Below are 17,884 nucleotides of genomic sequence, written 5' to 3' on the forward strand. Positions count from 1 at the left end.
TGAGTCTTACTCAATATACTGGATTTTTTAAAGTAAAGTGACATGTAATATGTTATTACAGTAAATACCATTCAAAATAGCAACTTTAAAATCTGTGAATGACAGGGTAAATTACTACTGAGTATTATGCTTAACATCACTATCACCTAGGGCCAAAAACCATCATGAATGTTGGTAGCTTGGTGACATATTTTGACTGGAATGTGCTGCACTATTGAGCATCATTCAAATGTGGTAATTTATGATGACTATTCACCTGAGCCAGATAAAAACAACATCCTAAATAAAAATATTGTTGTAGCACTATTGCTCTAAACTTAACTGTGTGAGAGTTGAATATGTTGCCACTACCCAGTGATTTTACTTCCAAATTCCTTTCTATCATTATCACATAGCATAGAATCTTGTCTACTTTGTTAACTCCCAAGAAAAATGTGTTTTAGAGTTATTCTTCACTCTAATAAGGTGGGTCTTGTGTTCTTTGGATCAGTTCTTGGACTTCCTCAGAAATAACAAAATCAAAATCGTGTCCTTAATGGTATTCTTTCTAGCATATACAGTTGCCCACTTCTGGCCAATACTGTAGTATTTGCCATTTCGACACCTCCTATATTTAAAATGGAGGGTTAGTACTTTCACTGTCAGATATAAGGCTATAAATATACCCATTTTTTTCTCAGTCTGTAGCAAGTGATAAATTCATTAGGAGATCATTAGAGTTTCTAGTACAAAAATGCAATGTGTTCCCCAAATCTAAATCTGACAAGTGTTGAGAAAGAAATTTTCAAAATAATGATCAGGCCAATTTGCTTTACTTACTTAAAACATTATGTCACCCAGTGACAGAACCAAAAAAAAAAGTGTTTATAAGCCATACTGCATAATTAGGAAGTAAATTCCTAAGATATATGGTTAATGGGTTTGAATAGCACCATTCCTACAGCTGAATCATGGTCTTTGATGAGAGTGGGCTACAACAATGCAGGCTTTGAGAGCCTTGCAAAATCTCAATTAAGTTGCTGAAATGTTTCCACAGTTTATTTTTCTAGGAACTTTTCCATGACTGCTTGCTCATAAAGACCTGGCTGTGGAAGGAAATTGGGCAGGAACTTTTGAATTGGCCTCTTGTTTGCCTACTTCTATTGACCTGTACCAGGGTAGTTACACTTTGAGGACCGTAAATTGCTCATTTGCTACTGTTCTTAATCAAGAAATTGTTCTCTGTTAATGAATAATTAAAATCAAATTCTGATAATAAACCAGTTAAAGTAGGAAACAAAATTCTGAAATTAAGAAGTGAAAGCTTGTTGATTTTTCTTTTTGATTCCCTGTCATACCTATCATTGTCATTTTTATTTTGGGGAAGAATATTTAGTCAATTAAGCTAAGCCTCTGACATTTACACTGGTTGAATTTGAAAAATTAAAAAAATATATAGAAATCCTTTATTAAAGTAATTATATGAAAAATGAAAATTAGGGAATATCATAAGAAAAGATCATAAAAACTATAAAACAGACCACCCATAAATTTAAACTGGACTATGTGACATCATAAGGAAAAGGCATTAATTGATCATTCTTGTAAGTGAGGATATGTACACATACGTGCATATATAATCTTTCTTTAAAAAGACTTTCTAACAGGACTTTTAATAGGTTTTTGGCTAAAGGGTTAATTTTTCACTACCCCTTCTAATGTGGCAACACTTTTTTGAAACCACAGTTTAATTTTGTTATAGAATTGAAGCAATGTGTGCTTTTTCCTAAATTTTAAAAAATTTCCTACTTGCCTTTAAAAAATGGACAAAATCAGCAGCGGGGTATTCCCTAAATTATTTAATACCATGGTCATGATTATAATTCAAACTAGGGTTTTTATTTCCTAAAGTGCTCTTGAGAGTGCTTTATAAAGATATGATTCATATGATGAGTGTATAGGTTCTTTATATGTTTGCCATAGACTTAGGTCAAGAGGAAATGAGAGATGCCCCGAATGGGCAACTGGGAATTTGAAGACAGAAGTTAAAGAAATGCTTAGTGTCCAGATTATTTTCCAGCTGTGTTAGAACTAGTGATAGGTAAACTTGTCCAAAGAGGAAGTCTATTTGCAGTAAAGAAGGAGAAGAGGCCAATGTGTTCAAAGACAGAGAGAAATGGGAAGCCTTTCCCAAGGACCAGAGGACCAGGGAGTGCCATCTTATATTACCATCATTGAATGTTCACTGTTTTTCCTGGAAAGCATCAGTGAGGCTTCCAGAACAGAAGTCATATTTTATTGTATAATGTAAAGATAACAGTAGGAAATAGCTTTACAGAACTGTTAGTGATATTAGATAGTGGTGATTGATTAATGACATATATTTGAAGTTCCTCTTAGGTTGATGTGAATTGATAATTAGGGGTTCTGATGAAAGAGAAGAAAATGACATTGGTTTCAGAAACCAAATTTGCTTTGTTGCATTAAGGACACTAGTGAAAACTGTCCACAGAGTATAAGCTAAGTGGGGTGGCAGAGGGTGGGAACAATGTTAAATAAATGACAACAATAAAAAATTTGGTGGAATGGAAAGAGGTCATGGCATCTGACGCAATTCTAGAGTCCATTAGATGGTTTTGCATATTCTTCAAGTAAAACGACATAAATCCCATGGTTGCTCTGTTTCGGCACCTCTTTTAAAAAGTTGTTCAATTTTAAAATTTCATTTGGCTTCTACTCTTCAATAATCTTCAGAAGTTCTATGTCCTTATGGCAGCCAAACAATATTTAGAAGAATGAACTAAATTTGTTGCTTTAGAAGAATATGTCAATTAACTCTAAAGGACAATAAGTTACAATCAAAATAAAATGACGGTCAACCTATTAATGTTACAAAAGGAAAAGAATTAGCTATATTGTCTAATAATTACAAATTTGAATAGGGAAAATATGAGCCAAATTTTTTTTCTGAATAGGAAGATGCGGAATACATTTACTGAATATAAATAAAAATCAAAAGAGTAATGGTTTTAATGAAGAAAGAAGGAATGTAAGGCTTCAGAATCCAGAATAACATCATTTAAAAATTCTGATATGACAAGTGTGGGTGTCTTTGCAGGACAGAAATTTTAAAGATTCTGATAATAATTAATGTCATTATAAATACTGAGAATAACCTGAAGTAAAATCTATGCTTTTCTCTAATTTGGGGGGGGTGATTTTATTAAGTTTTTTTATGTAATGGAAATGTCTGCTACTATTGTTAATAAAGATAAACATGGTAATCAACATATACTGAACACTTTTTAGGTACAGTGTCAGTCCTGTGCATCACACATTGCCACTTAACTGTTCTGTTTCAACACAAGTTTAGAACAAAGCGTTTGTAATTATGCATGTCTAAAGATGTTTATATGCAAATTATTATTTTTACATTACTAATAAAAATTTCGAATTCAGTACTTACAAGGCAATTGGGCTGTGTCCAATCAATTTTAGTAAAACAACCAATCAAACCAGGGGAAATAATGTTCTTTATTAAAGGTTCAAGTATAAATGCTTATTGCTGCTTCTGTCAAAACTAGAAAGGAAGAAGTATTAACACACTATTATGATAAGAAAGTGAAAACATAAATATTACTCAATTAACAGCCCATGCACCTTTAAGAAATGAAACAGTCGCCAATTATTAGTGTTCTGATTTGTTAACATAATATTAAGGGAAAATAAATCTTTTACTGTGGCTGCATCACTACAGCCTTCCAATCAAAGAATAAACATTTCCTCCCAAAGACAAAAGGAAAAAGAAGCTTTAGTAAATAAACACACACACACACACACTTCACACACATATATATATATATATATGTTAGTAAATATATATATGTTTATTTATAAATTTATAAATATACATATTTACACACACATGCTATTTTATATGGAAAAGGTCATTCATCAAAGAGAGAATATTTTTATCAGATGTGAAATTCAAAATTGCCTTGAAGATGAATCCTTATAAAGAGACTATAATAGACAATCCTTGTTCCTATTCATGTACCTAGGAGTCTTTAATTTGCCTTTATAATATTTGTACAAGTTATAGTTTGTTATTTTTAAAGTTATTTTACTTCAAAATTAACACACTTTAGCATCTGATCCATACATATGTATTAACAAGCGTGAAATAACTTATTAATTTAACAACAGTGATTGAAATTTCTGGGCTCATTAGCATGTGATAATAATAATATTTGTTAGGTGGAAAATGACCTTTGTTCTGTGAAAGGGTTTGTTAAACTAATTAGTTACCAAAAAAAATTGCAAATGGGAATGGTTACCATTCTTAGAACATAGACTTCTTTCAACTTTCTTAGTTAAATAGTGAAACTATATGTCAATTTAGTATTTATAAAATTATCCTTTTTGCTGACAATAAAAGCCCTAAATCATAGTATGTTTTTCAGAGTTCTGAGCCATTGACACCACCCCTAAAAAAGTACTTGGTTGCAATTTTATCATTATCAATAGTGAAAATAGACATTTTTATTGTACCAAAAGCAACAAAATTGTAGTGTAATTTTCAGATTCCTGAGCCTCTAGCTAGTCTTTCTTTTAAAGAGCATAAGCCTACATAGACCAGAGGGCTAGCTGTATAGATATGGCTAAAAAGTAAAATCTGATTTCACTATCATCTATTTCAATCTTATAACCATAAAGCACTTTCCAAAAACAAAACTAAGGATGTTAATTTATACTCCTTTTCAATGCAAAATTGGAGCTGCAACTCTTCCAGTGCCCATGAGTACAGTATCTGAACTCCCTAAATACCTAAATTCTACAAATTTTTATTAAGACATAGGAAATAGTTTTATTCTCAGAGTTTTTCCACTAATGGTTATATAGTACTATTTAAAGTACCAATTGAAGTTAGGAAGCTGAAACATTTATTTTTTCCATGTTATAGCATATGATTTGCCCAAGGGAAAGAATATACCATAATTGTACATAAACCCAATCAAGGTGATATCAGTGAGACTGAATTTTTCCTCCTTATATAACCAGTAAATGAAAATTGCTCTCTAGTATTTCAGAAAAGAACATACTAAAAACTATTAGCTAAAAGAGCTTTCTGCCTGACTGCATTAATTTCCTATTCACTTCATTACAGGGAAAGTTTTGATAGGGCTTATAAATTACAGCATGTTCCTAGCAGACTAATAGCTTTAGGAAGAACATATAATGGCTCTGCTTAATCAAAATAAGAGCAAGTTGTTGTTTATCCAGCTGAGAAACTTTGGATCAAGGGTTCTTATTTTATTATTTCTATGCCAAATCAAGGGGGGGGGAACCCACATAAACATGACTAATGAAATACCCATAGAAAGTTTAGGAAAATACCTTGTTAGTATGGCTCTGTTAGGCTGAGTTCCTTGGGAACCCATTCCATTCATTACCCAGCCTTTTATTTAGGTCTTAATTTGGTACAGTCATTGTGCTGTAAGCAGAAGGACCATCCTGGTGAGCAGAACACTCAGGTCCCTGTTCTCAGGAAGTGTGTTGTCTGAACAACACTGATTGTATAGAGTAAGTCTTATAGGACTCAACTCATTTGAAACTGGAGGGCTTCTCACTGACATTCTTTTTAGCCTGTCAAGGTGCCAAGAAAGAAACCAAGATGAACTTTAAATTTATTTTTTATTAAAAAGTAAATCCTACAACACTTCTGTGAACTAGGTGTTAAAGGACTGGGTACTCTCATAACAAAACAAATCACCAAAGTTTATGTCATTTTTATTGAGTTTTCATCTTAACTAGGTTTATAGACTACCTTTAGTCCATCTACCGTTATGCCAGACACTAAAGATATATGAAGTATTCAAGGGATGGAAGGATTCATCCTCATACGCTTTCTGTTTTCAGAAACTCAGAGCTACATTTAATGATCTAGGACAGAGCCAGTTAACCTTTCTGAAACAGGGTTCTGTCTCATGATGTTAATCTCCACAGCAAAGACTGTCCATTCACTCCTGTTGTGAATTCCCCAGTGCCCTCACCTTCTGTGTGTGCACACACATCCCACCCACTTCTAATTGGACATCACTATACACTTACCTTAATAGCTTTGGCTAATGTCTGTGACTGAGGCAAGAGAGCTTATTGCAGTGTTGTTTAGCTTCCTTAGAAGAGGTAACTGGTTTTAGGTTTCCTGATTGGCTTTTCTGCCCCTCCCTTCATCCCCACACAACTTCACTTCTCTGACCATATCAATGTCAGTAGTTAGTGAATCAGTTATCTGAAGCTGTCCATCGACCTTTCCTTCATGATTGATTGCATGAAAAGTACACAAGAATGAGGTTTCCAGAGTAAAGAATAGTCCTGCCACCTGTCCTGGCCTCTGCTCCTAGTCAATCACAGGGGTTTCCCACAGTGGTAGAGGCTACTTGTACTAGAGCAGGACCTTAGAACACTTTCAAATAGCCATAATAAGGCAGGAAGCCATGTGGAGGCTTCCTCTGTAGCCTGTGAAAAGTATTATAAAGAGAAAACAGCAGTTGACTAGGCTATTGCTCTTCAAAACTTGTAATGATATCAAGTCAAGTTTTCATCTATACCCTTAGACTCTGAGAATCCCAGGGATTTGGATTTTTCCCCCCAAATTGGAAATACCATAATGAATGAGATCTGTCTTAGAATAAGAAGTATATTTTAAAACTATGCCTTAAAATACTTCTTTGAATCTGCATTTTACCAGTTTCTTGATAAACTTTCATTTTCCTCCATTTCCACAAGCACAAAGAGTTTTCATTATTAAAAGACTCTAGCAATACAGAATGTTAATTTCTTATTTTTTCTTGTTGTTCTCTAAGCAGTACTTTTTTTTTTGATTGATAAAACAGATTTTCTTCAGCATAAGAGAGCCAAGTCAGCAATTGAGGTGGTGATTCTGTGTGGTTTGCCCAGCCCTAGAGTCCTCATGGAGTTTGATGTGTGACTTGATGTAAATCAACTCCAAAATAAAATGTTTAAGGGAAAAATCTGAATTCAGTTATAATATCAAAGGACCCCTGGAAAAATATTTTTTTCTATTCTGAAAATAGTTTCAAAGAAATAACATAATAGTTTTCCCCTTAGCTAATTTCACAAATATGTAAATATTGGCTGAAAGTTTAGGGTACAATCAGTGAAGAAAAGAATCTTACAGTTATGTGTTAGTATCAGCTAATATTTGTATTCACTGTTCAATTTTTAAATACTTTTACAAATAGTATCTGATGTTTGCAGAGAAAAGGGAATGGTTTTGTCATGTATCATTGTCAACTAGTCAGGGGAAATGTTTTTAAGTATAGCCTCTTGCCTTCCTCTGCCTATGGCTTCCTGAATGGCTTTTCTTTTTGCCAACATAAACAATACAATATATTTCTGATTTGAGTTGTAAAATAAAGGATCATCATGAATTATCAGCAAAATTTTGGGTCAAGTTGAATTAAATAAACCAAATGAATAATTATTCCAAGCACTGTAATCAAATTCCACAATACTACAAGAATTATAACCTACAGTTGTTGTTTCTTAATTCTAAGTTTCAGAGTCTGTGATATGTGCTTCATAAATTAATAATCACTTGAACAGCCTGACAGTATTTATTATTATCATCCCCAATTTACAGATGAGAAAATAGAGCAGTGAAAGAGTAAACTAAGTTTCTACATCTAAACCCAGGTCTCGATTTAGAACCCTGTGACCTTTTCTTTATGCCATTTTATCTGATCACTATATGGAATGTTTGTAATTTACCAAATAATTCTATAGGAGTAGAAGTAAATACAAATTGGAGTCACAATAAAATGTATAATTAAAAACCTGGTAAAAAACAGGAAAGAAAAAAAATGGTTTTAGTATAGCTTTGTTCTCTTGGCTGCATTTTAATTTTAATTAATAATATGATTATACTGCTAATAAATACCTGTTTTCAAAGATAAATGAATCAAGTGGTTGAGTATTAAAGGATTAGGTGGAAAATATCAATAATTTGTTTGATCTGTATGGCTTTTCAACCATGAGTATTATACTTAGTACATTGTCTTAACATTTCTATATACTCCCAGGAAACCTCTAGTGAGCTCTACATGAGTATTGCCCATGTCCTCTTTATCTATATAATTCAGTACCAGCACAGTGATTGGCCCATCTACTCACTGAATAAATCGCAGGTTAAGAAACACTGAATGAACACAGGTCATTCCATAGCTTATTAATAATAAATAATTTACCAAGTAAGCAGAGATAAATTAATTCCTCTTAAATGGCTTACGTTATATCTACCAATATGAATTTGTATTTTAAAAATAAGTACCCATATGAATTTCTTGTTACATGTGTCTTCATTGCTATTGTCATTTAGTGTCCAGAATTTATGTCACTTGGTCAACTTATTTGTATCTTCAATACAAATAATGTCTGTACATGTTTTAAACCTAAGGTAACTAAAAGGATTCTTTCTTTCTTTTGGGTGCTAGGAATTGAATAAAGGGCTTCAAGCATTCTAAGCATGCACTTTCCCACTGAATTACATTCCCCATCCCTGAAGTGATTCTAGTGATTCTTCTATTAGTAGCATACTTTTTTTTCCTATTTTTTTGTATAAGGGATTGAACTTAGGGGTACTAAATCACTGAACCACATCCACAGCCATTATTATTATTATTATTATTATTATTATTATTATTATTACTATTACTATTATTTTATTTTGAGATGGGGCTCAGTAAGTTTCTTAGGGCCTCACTAAGTTGCTAAGGCTAGCTTTGAACTTGCAACCTCCTGCCTCAGCCTCCTGGACTGCTGGGATTATAGGCTTGCACCACCACACCCAGTTTACTAGCATACTTTAAAATATTTTAAGGTTAAAGTTTACTAATGATTAAGGATGGCCAGTTCACAATTTCCTAATTAAAAAAAAATAGCAACTTATAGTTATGTCCCCTTCTATATTCTTGACATAAATAACACTACAGATTTAGGTATGGTTGCAGTGTTAAGTACATAGTTTTGCTTTTGTTTTTTAATCAGACACTAATATACCTTTTCTTGACCAATCTGGGTGATTCAGTAGTTTAAAAATGAGAAATAGTTATGTGACACTTTTGGTTAAGTCCTAATTTCTGAGGCTGAGAAAAAAATGCTCTGAAAATAAGGAGAGAAGTAAAATAAATAGCATATACACTGTCAAAAGAGGATGCCCTTCTGACTGTTGCTAAGTTTGTGTGCAAGAGTATATGCAAACTAATTTACATAGAATGGCTAATACTGTTTTGCTTCCGAATAAAATAGTCCTCCAGTCCTTAGATGTTCAGTTTTCCAATTGCAGTCGTTCTGCCATTAAAAATAATTTATTTAACTAGCATTTATTGAATTACTCCTATGTGCAATGTAAATGGGATAATTTATGTAAAATGTCTTGAAAATTGCAAAGTTGGATATAAATGAAAAGTATTGCTATTAATATCAATTTATGTTCCTGAATAATTTCTAATTTCTCCATGTGAAAATAATGTTTGAAGCCTAGATCCTCTGTCATTCATTAAAATTTAGTAAACCTTTGAAGTTGCTCATTCTTTTTCATCCTTTATATTGTTGTTGCTCTCTGGTTGAAACAGAGATTTCCATTAAATTCATGAATTAAAAATAAGATTGTCAAACTTGACCACTGAAAGAACATGAGCTCCAGAAGCAGAAAAGGGATTTTAAACTCTGGATCCGCTTACTAATAGCTGTTCATCAAATTTGGGTAACCATTTAACTTGCTAGAGCCTTAACTCTCTGTCCATAAAGTATGGATTTTTCACCCCTCTCCTAATTTACTCACTGAGATCCTTGTGATGGTCCAGAGAGATAGTCTATGTGGAACTAATTTGATCTTTTGATGTTAAGTACACATCAGTTATTATATTTTTATTATCATATATGCATCCTAATTCCAAATGTCACTAGTTTCTTCAGGAGTTTCATGACTACAGAAAAGGGATAAATGCTTAATTTGGTCTTTGAATTCATATATTCTTCCCCTCTGGCTTTGGAGGCACTGGTTTTCCCAATTTCAGGGCAGCCATTGCATTAAAGATCAACAAAACCTGACCTCTGTACTGGGTATAATTTAACTGACAATTGGCAAAGTTATAGATGATAAGAGGAATATCCTATTATTAAGAACTTTCCCAAAAGAGATGAGAGGGAAATATGTTATAGTCTCCTTTACACTTAAATTTTTTTAAAAATAAGAAATTATGTAGGAAAAGAAAATACTGAAGGGCTGGAGATGTAGCTCAATGGTAGACTGCCTAGTATATGCAAGGCCCTAGATTCAATCACCAGTATTGCAAAATAAATAAATAAGAAAAGAAAAATAGAGAACTATAATTTCCCCTTCAAAATCAGCAAAATGAAAATGGATAAGGGGCACTGGAGGAAAATAAATAGACTCTTTCCAACTTAATGACCAGCTGACTTACATAAAAATAATTAGAAATGCCAGTATTATTAGCATTCACAACTGCACATAATTGTGTCACTTTGGCTTCATTTGCAGAAACATCACATATATCCCAATTCCAAATATTCTCTGTATATGGTGGCCATAAATCTTAACATGAAATATGACATCAGTTTTTCTTCAGTTAAGTTTTTCAGTCAAATTGAAAGAAAGGCAATAATAAGGTTAATTCTGGGTAGTCAGATCAATGAAGACTTTCACAATAAACAGTGACTTTAAAAATTTTGCATCAATTCTAAATTTTGAGAGCACATTAAGACATTATGTGAACTTCTTCATTTTTAAATTTTATTTCAAAATAAGTTTAATTTTAGCATTGCCTCTTAGCAGCAGAAGACATCTCTCCTTTCTCCATTAAATTTGCTTTTTCTTACCTAAACTTTACTTCTCCAATTTTGGAACTCTGTTGAATGTGGGAAGCCCAGCTAAACAGACACATGTCCATGAGTTGCATTCCATGCACTTCTTTTAATAACAACGTTAAATTCTGTTAGCTTTGCTAAGGACGTGGGGAAGACAACAAATCTGAAAAAAAAAATGATCTCTAATGCCCTAAACAAATTCTGGGAACACCTTGGTTTAATTTTCTTGCAGCAAAAACCTTTGCAGATTTTATCAGTAGTATTTTTTTAAAGGTCTTGACATCTTTGAATGAATCATGAGTTGCTATTATTATCATTCCAGGTGAATGACAAAGCATAGGGACCCACCTGGACACTGTTACTAAATTATAAAAGGCTTGTTCTTCTCTCAAATATAAATAGATTTAAATTGCATTTGATTCACACTTTACATTTACCAAATAGCACCTCTCCTCAAGACTGTCAGGTAGATTAAATTATATTCAGCTAGTCATATTTTCTTTTTACTTACCAATCATATGAGTGATTTTTCTTTCTTGCCCTTTTCAATCTGGGGAACATTTTTTTAAGAACCTTAGCATAAGTTAAAATAACTGGCTCTTGCAGTTTTAATATTTCTTTATTGAATTTTGATATCATAGTTTTGATTTAATCATGACATGTACCATCTATTTGGCATCTTTGGCAGATTCAATTTTTTAAAACTAAAAGGATGGCATTATAATTGAAATAGAATATTAACTGTAAATAGTAGTAGAGATTTCCAATCTATCATTTGCCTTCATATTGTTTATGAATAACAGGCTTGGCTGTTAGGTCAGAATATTTTTGATCAACTAGGCATCTATAACTTTGAGTTAGCAAATTAATGATTGTCTGCAAAGCTTTATGAAACAAGCAGGAATGTGTAGCAAGCTTTTGGCAATAGTTTTTAAGTCCCTGACCTGGTTTCTGGTTGCCTTAAAAACCTAGACCACTTTTGCCCAGTAGTATATAGTTGGAACTGAATACATAGGCACAATTTGAAAATTAAAAAGGAAGATTTATTGAGAAATACATAGTGTGCTTATTTTTCACCTTTTGTAATATTATTGATTTTTTCTCCCAGGTTAAAAAATGTTCATGTTTAATGAAGCTCACCATCCATTGAGTAAAAAGTGCATTGTTAGATAAAGATATTAGAAAACTCTTTTTAAAAACAGAATGCACACAATAAAACCTTAGTTTGAAATTCAGTGTTTAATAGTCTTTTCCAAATCTATATTTTCGACTGTCTTTCCAACCATGAATTCTGCATTATAAATAGATTAGTGTGCTCCCAGTTTTCCAAAGAAGTCTTGTAATTCCTGCTTCAAAGTTATATCCTTCTCTCTGATGGAATTCCAGACACCTTACATACATTCCAATATGCTATAATAACCTCATCCTTGAACGTGTTATTTTACTTGTTAGCTTTATTCTAATTTGGGATAAAAACTACTTATAATAATGTTGATTACCTTTATCTGTCTTAAATTTATTATGTTCTTTAAGTTTTCTACACCAGATATCCCATCATACAATGGGTGTTTGATAAATAGTGTGAGCTATTCTGTAATTGAAGAGAGTAGTCTGAGTAAGCCAAATTAGAATTATATAATTTAACCTGACAAGAGTGATTATTTACTAATAAACATGCTTAGCTATCAAATATTAACAATAAGGAGTCCTTGAACCACTGCCATAATTAAAACATAGATGAGAGTGAGGTAAGATAAGCCTAAAAATCAGATCTGAAAAGTTTGTTTTGTTGAGTTAAACATTGTATTTGTAAGAATTTACTCTGATGACCTCATTAGGTAATAACTTTGTCTTAGAGAAATAGTAATGTCACCACAAGAGTCTCCACTAATAACTTAATTTCCATTAAAGGTAAAGTTGAGATTCTCTTTTTGAAATAACATGGATTAACACTTTTATTTTTATGTTTTGCTTTGAGTGAAAAAGTTCATGTTTGTGCATTAGGTAACAAAGACAAACATTTAAGCTTTTTAGTGTATATTTTGAATGTGGTTATCATAAAAAACAAAGGACAGATGATAATTCAGTTTTCTAATGATGGAAGAGAGCAGCCCAGTAACTGTGAATGGTTTTTGTTAAGTCAATTCCATATTAATTTTAACAGAAGGCAGAAACATTTTTAAAAAACTATACAACAACATTTTGCAAAATGGTTATTCTGATTTTTTAAGTCAACAATTACATGGTAGAAAAGACATAATAGACACAAAAACACAAATAGTTATGAACCACCATAATCTAGGCTATTTAGATAGTACAAAGAAAACTATAAAGTAGCATAAAAAGTACAATTCCTCCCCCACACTACATTCCTATTTAAATAGCATAAGAAATACATCTCATTTTACAATAGAAATTTATTTCTATCACCCTCCTTTTATTTTTTCACTCATGGGTACATTTTTTCCCTCATACACATACACAAGAAAACTTTCCTATAAAATTTTGTATCACCAATAGTAATTAAATAGTTAAATATTAGATAATTTTTCAAAATTAATAATAGATATATGATATAGATAACTAATATACTATATTACATACTATACATCTAATACATGTTACAAATGCATATGTAACTAATATACTTCTCAAGTCCTTCAGATTATCTCCTTTATTTTACACATACATTTTGATCTAAACCAAAATTTTCTGGCTAACCTTGATGTTAGCTAAACAATGCCAGTTACAGTGACCTTACAGTGTTCAGACACATATAGATATTCAAATGGCAATTTCTGTTTAAAAAGAGAACAAATCAGTAAATTTTTTGGTAATGCCTTAGTAAAAACAAAATGTTAATAAGACAAAATGCAGAAATAAAATCATTATTTATTATTTGGAACAGAACAAATTTCAATATTGATTTATAATTTTTATAGTAGTTTCAAATTATCTCATTTGATCTGTGGATCATATATGGTAATTATCACATCTAAGCCTAAACAGGTTTGCTCATGAGTGAATGAATCAGGATTTTAGTTCACTTGGTTTATTTGTTTGGTTTGCAGCACTGGGAATCAAGCCCAGGGCCTTGCACTTTCTAGTCAAACACTACCTCTGACTTATACCCACAGTACCTTTTGGATATCATGTTTGAGACAGTCTCACTAAGTTGCTCAGGCTGGCCTCAAAGTTGTTATGCCTCCTGCTTCAGCCTCTTGAGTAGCTAGGATTTTCTGTATTATCTCTGTACAATAAACTAATGAAGTATCCCAGAAAATATAATGACTGTTCTATAGACTTGTCTGATAGATAGGAAGTTTCTGTTTTGTTTTGTTTTGTTTTTCACATACACGTCTTGAAAGTGTTCATTAAAAGAATGTATTTTGCCTCTTTGCCTAAAACCAAGTGTTTCTTATCCTAAATTCTGCATTTTTTTCTTTTGCCAACAGTGTGTGAATATAATAACCACTACAAAGCACTGTACCTTTTTCATCTTTAAAACAGCAAGACAGTACTAGAATGGGGAGATTTGCTATTTGTGCTTGTGATTCTTTTTGCCAATCACCAGTTAAATAATTTATATTCATTTGCTTCCTAATTACAAGTAAATTTTTAACGTACATCTGCTTTTATGACCAGTCACCAAAAAAATGTTTTAATTGAACTTATTTAAATTTTGGAAAGGGCCAATTTTGTGTGTTTCCTCTATCATGTACAATCACCTTTCCATTCATTTGTTCTTTCTGAAAATTTACATTCAGTTCCTGGTCTATTCCATGCAGCATTAGGTAATTAGGTAAACTCAGTCCCTGCCATATGGATTCTTTCATCTAACAGAAAAACAGGTATGATATAAAAATCAAATGAATAAATTATATTCTGTGCTTAATCTAGTGCAGTGAAATGAGAAATGCTTGGATATATAATTCAAGAGTTGTTCAATTTAAAACATTATATTTGCAGAATATTTTACAGTTTAAGCATCTTGCTATTTATCCTTTAACACAAATCAAAAACTTCAGAGACTTAACAGACCTCTTTAAGATGTTCTCTAAGTCAATATGACTAAATAAGTAAATGTATTCAGAAACAAAATTTTCCCCTTTGCAGGAAAGATTTTGCTATGATAACTACTCAATGTGATTTTTCTTTTGCATTTATATTTGTGGTTATGCTGATATTCTAATAAGGTTTTGTTGAAGCAATAAGGTCATTAACTAAGTGAAGATGAATCTAATGTGTGTTAATTATGCTTTATTCATAGATATAGGCATGTAGAATCTGAGTCATAGCCGAGGTGTTAATTATTTTATAATAATAAGAACAAATTAATAAAGGGATTCGCATATTAATTAAAAGTTCACAGTGGTATTTGTACTTCAGATAAGCAATGAACTTCAGTTTTATCCGTAAATATATTTTGAGAAATTCAAACATTTTAGAGAGGTTATGTTTTAATGCCCTATTTGCTTTTTAGCTATTTCTTTAAAGACTTGTGATAACTTGCACAATTTGAATTTGACCAGTGCACCCCCCCTTCCATCTTGAAGTACTTCTCTTTACTTCCATGAAATCCTATCCTTGTTCCTTCTACTTGTTAGGTCTATGCTTCTCAGTCTCCTTTTCTGGCATTTTCTCTTTTTGACAACTCTTATGTGCCACAGTCTCAGAACTCTGTTCTGGGTCCCATTTTCTTCTCTATGCATGCATATGTGTGTTTGAGCTGTGTTCCATGCCTCCGAGTATCTTTGTAGGCAATCTCATTTAGTTCTCTGGACTGAAGTTTTATCTGTATGCTGTTGAATTCTAAATTCACAATGCCAGCCTTGACTCTCCCACTGACATCCTGGCTCATTAAATTAAATGTATATTCAATCTCTACTCCTGGAATAGGCTTCTCACATGCAATCCTTTTGGAAACAGAATTCTTGATTTATCCCCCTAGATCTCTCATCCCAAAACTTATCTTTCACATCCCATCCCCATTCCTCATTTTCTCACTGTGTACTACAGTTATCCGCATGGCTTGAGACTGATTCCTTAACATACTTTGAATCCAGCTACTAGCAGTCTACTATCCATACTTCTCTCTGTCTTATCTGCTTCCTTCCTGTGTAAGACTCTAACCTAAAGGATGGTAGTTTTCTACTTCTCCTGCTTCAATTCCTGTCTCCCAAGAACACATTCTGCACAAAGATTCAAGATTGACTCTTAAAATCCATACCAGGTCAGTGACTTCATTTCATGTGATTTCCTAATGCTTCCTCCCTACACACAGAATAGAATAATCACTACTTATTGTGGTCTACAAGGCCCTGTGACATCTGGCTTCTCTGTACATCTCAGATCACATCCTCTGCCACACTCACCCAGGGTTCCACTGCCCTTCATGCTGTCTCTTTCCACTTAGGGACCTTGGGTTCCTCTGCTCACAGTCCTGCATCCCAGAAGGTGAACCACCTATGCTTTCTTACTGACATTTACATTGCACCGTCCCTACCTTAAACCTCTTCCATCTTGACAATCACATTTCTTGTTTTTCCTTCCCTTCCCCCTTTCTTTCTAAATTCTTTAATTTTGTTACATCATTATAACTTCATCCCCATGCTGATTAATACAATTTAATGTAGCAAAGAATAAATATCTGCCAGATTGCATGGCTTAATCACATTATAATTTTTTAACTGATGTTTTCTGGGGATACCTCTGAATCTGGGGGGCATGCATGCTTATAGGAGAGTGAGCTGTTGCTTTATCTGACATTATCTTTATCTAAAGTTATCTAAATATTTGAAATACTCTGTGCTAACAACTCTTGTCTCCTCCTGAGACTGTGAATAGAATTATTTCCAGATGGCCCTGAAGTTTCAGCATATTGCTACAGTTAACAAAAAGCTTTTGTAAATGTTATATTAACCACTAAGGGGCATGTGCTACCATTAATTTGTGTTATGAGTTCCTGTTGTTAATGGTAGAATTTGCCTGAGTGTGCTTTTTCTCCTTAAATCATATACAATAATTAGAGTACTGGTTTCTAAGAATTACAGATACCAAAGAACTGACATGAAAGTTCTTTAAAACATGTTTGGTGTTCCTCTTAACAAAGAAATAATTTTCAGAAGCTATAAAAGAATTATACTGTTTGATCGTCAGGAATTTTTTTTTAATCTGCTAAAACAAAATTGGGAGAATTGAATTATTGTTGCCAAGGAGTATATAATGTGTGACTCATTTGTCTTTTTTTCTTTTCTTGCATTTGTATCAAGTAAATTAACACAAAAATCTCTTTAGAGCATTGTGTTTCTGTTTAATTGTCAAGAGTAAAAAGTGGTAATATATTGCATAGATGGCACTTTATTTTTCAAAGTTATTTATGATCACAGAAATTAAATAAATAATTTTAACATCAAAATTCCTGCTATTGACTTTATGGTTGTTTCCACAACTTTTCCAGGATGTTTAAAAGTTCATTTGAGCTTACTATAGTTTGAAGGAAGGTGGATTTCTTTATGGATTAGATCAGTGTATTAACCAAGGAAAGCAGAAATAGTATTGCCCTTGTTAGTCCTAATATAAAACATCAGCAAAGTTTTGGAAAAACGGGATGAGATTTACTAACAGTCTATTCAACCTACTTGTAAACGTTAACTTAAATGAAAAAGACAACCCTAAAATTATAATTACATAGCCCAGGAAAAAGAAGTTAACCAATAACAAATTCAAGGTCATAAAATATACTTTCTGTTTCTTTATGAGAACCTAAGGCTATGGTTTCTCTTACTGCTTGCCAACTTATATATGGTTACCAGGGTAACTTCCTGTTCTAAATTATGCTGTGTGAAACTTACATATATTCTCTTGAGTTAGAACCAAATTTAGATTCCATTTACAATAGCTAGAATGGGCTAGGAGGGAATTATCTAATAACATTTGTAGTTTCTTAAAACAAAAATCAATACATGGCACATCTAACCAGCTCCTAAATCTA

At 32.5% G+C, this 17,884-nt stretch overlaps 1 protein-coding gene across 2 annotated transcripts in view; it reads left to right on the forward strand.

Annotated features, from left to right (window-relative positions):
* Unc5c (unc-5 netrin receptor C) overlaps positions 1–17,884 on the forward strand; it is a 370,561-nt gene that overhangs the window by 40,333 nt on the left and 312,344 nt on the right. The window lies entirely within an intron of this gene.

This window comes from Marmota monax, unplaced genomic scaffold (assembly GCF_021218885.2).
Source record: "Marmota monax isolate L192 unplaced genomic scaffold, Marmota_monax_Labrador192_F-V1.1 WCK01_AAM20220418_F8-fsc00002, whole genome shotgun sequence".
In the NCBI taxonomy this organism is placed as follows: Eukaryota; Metazoa; Chordata; class Mammalia; order Rodentia; family Sciuridae; genus Marmota; species Marmota monax.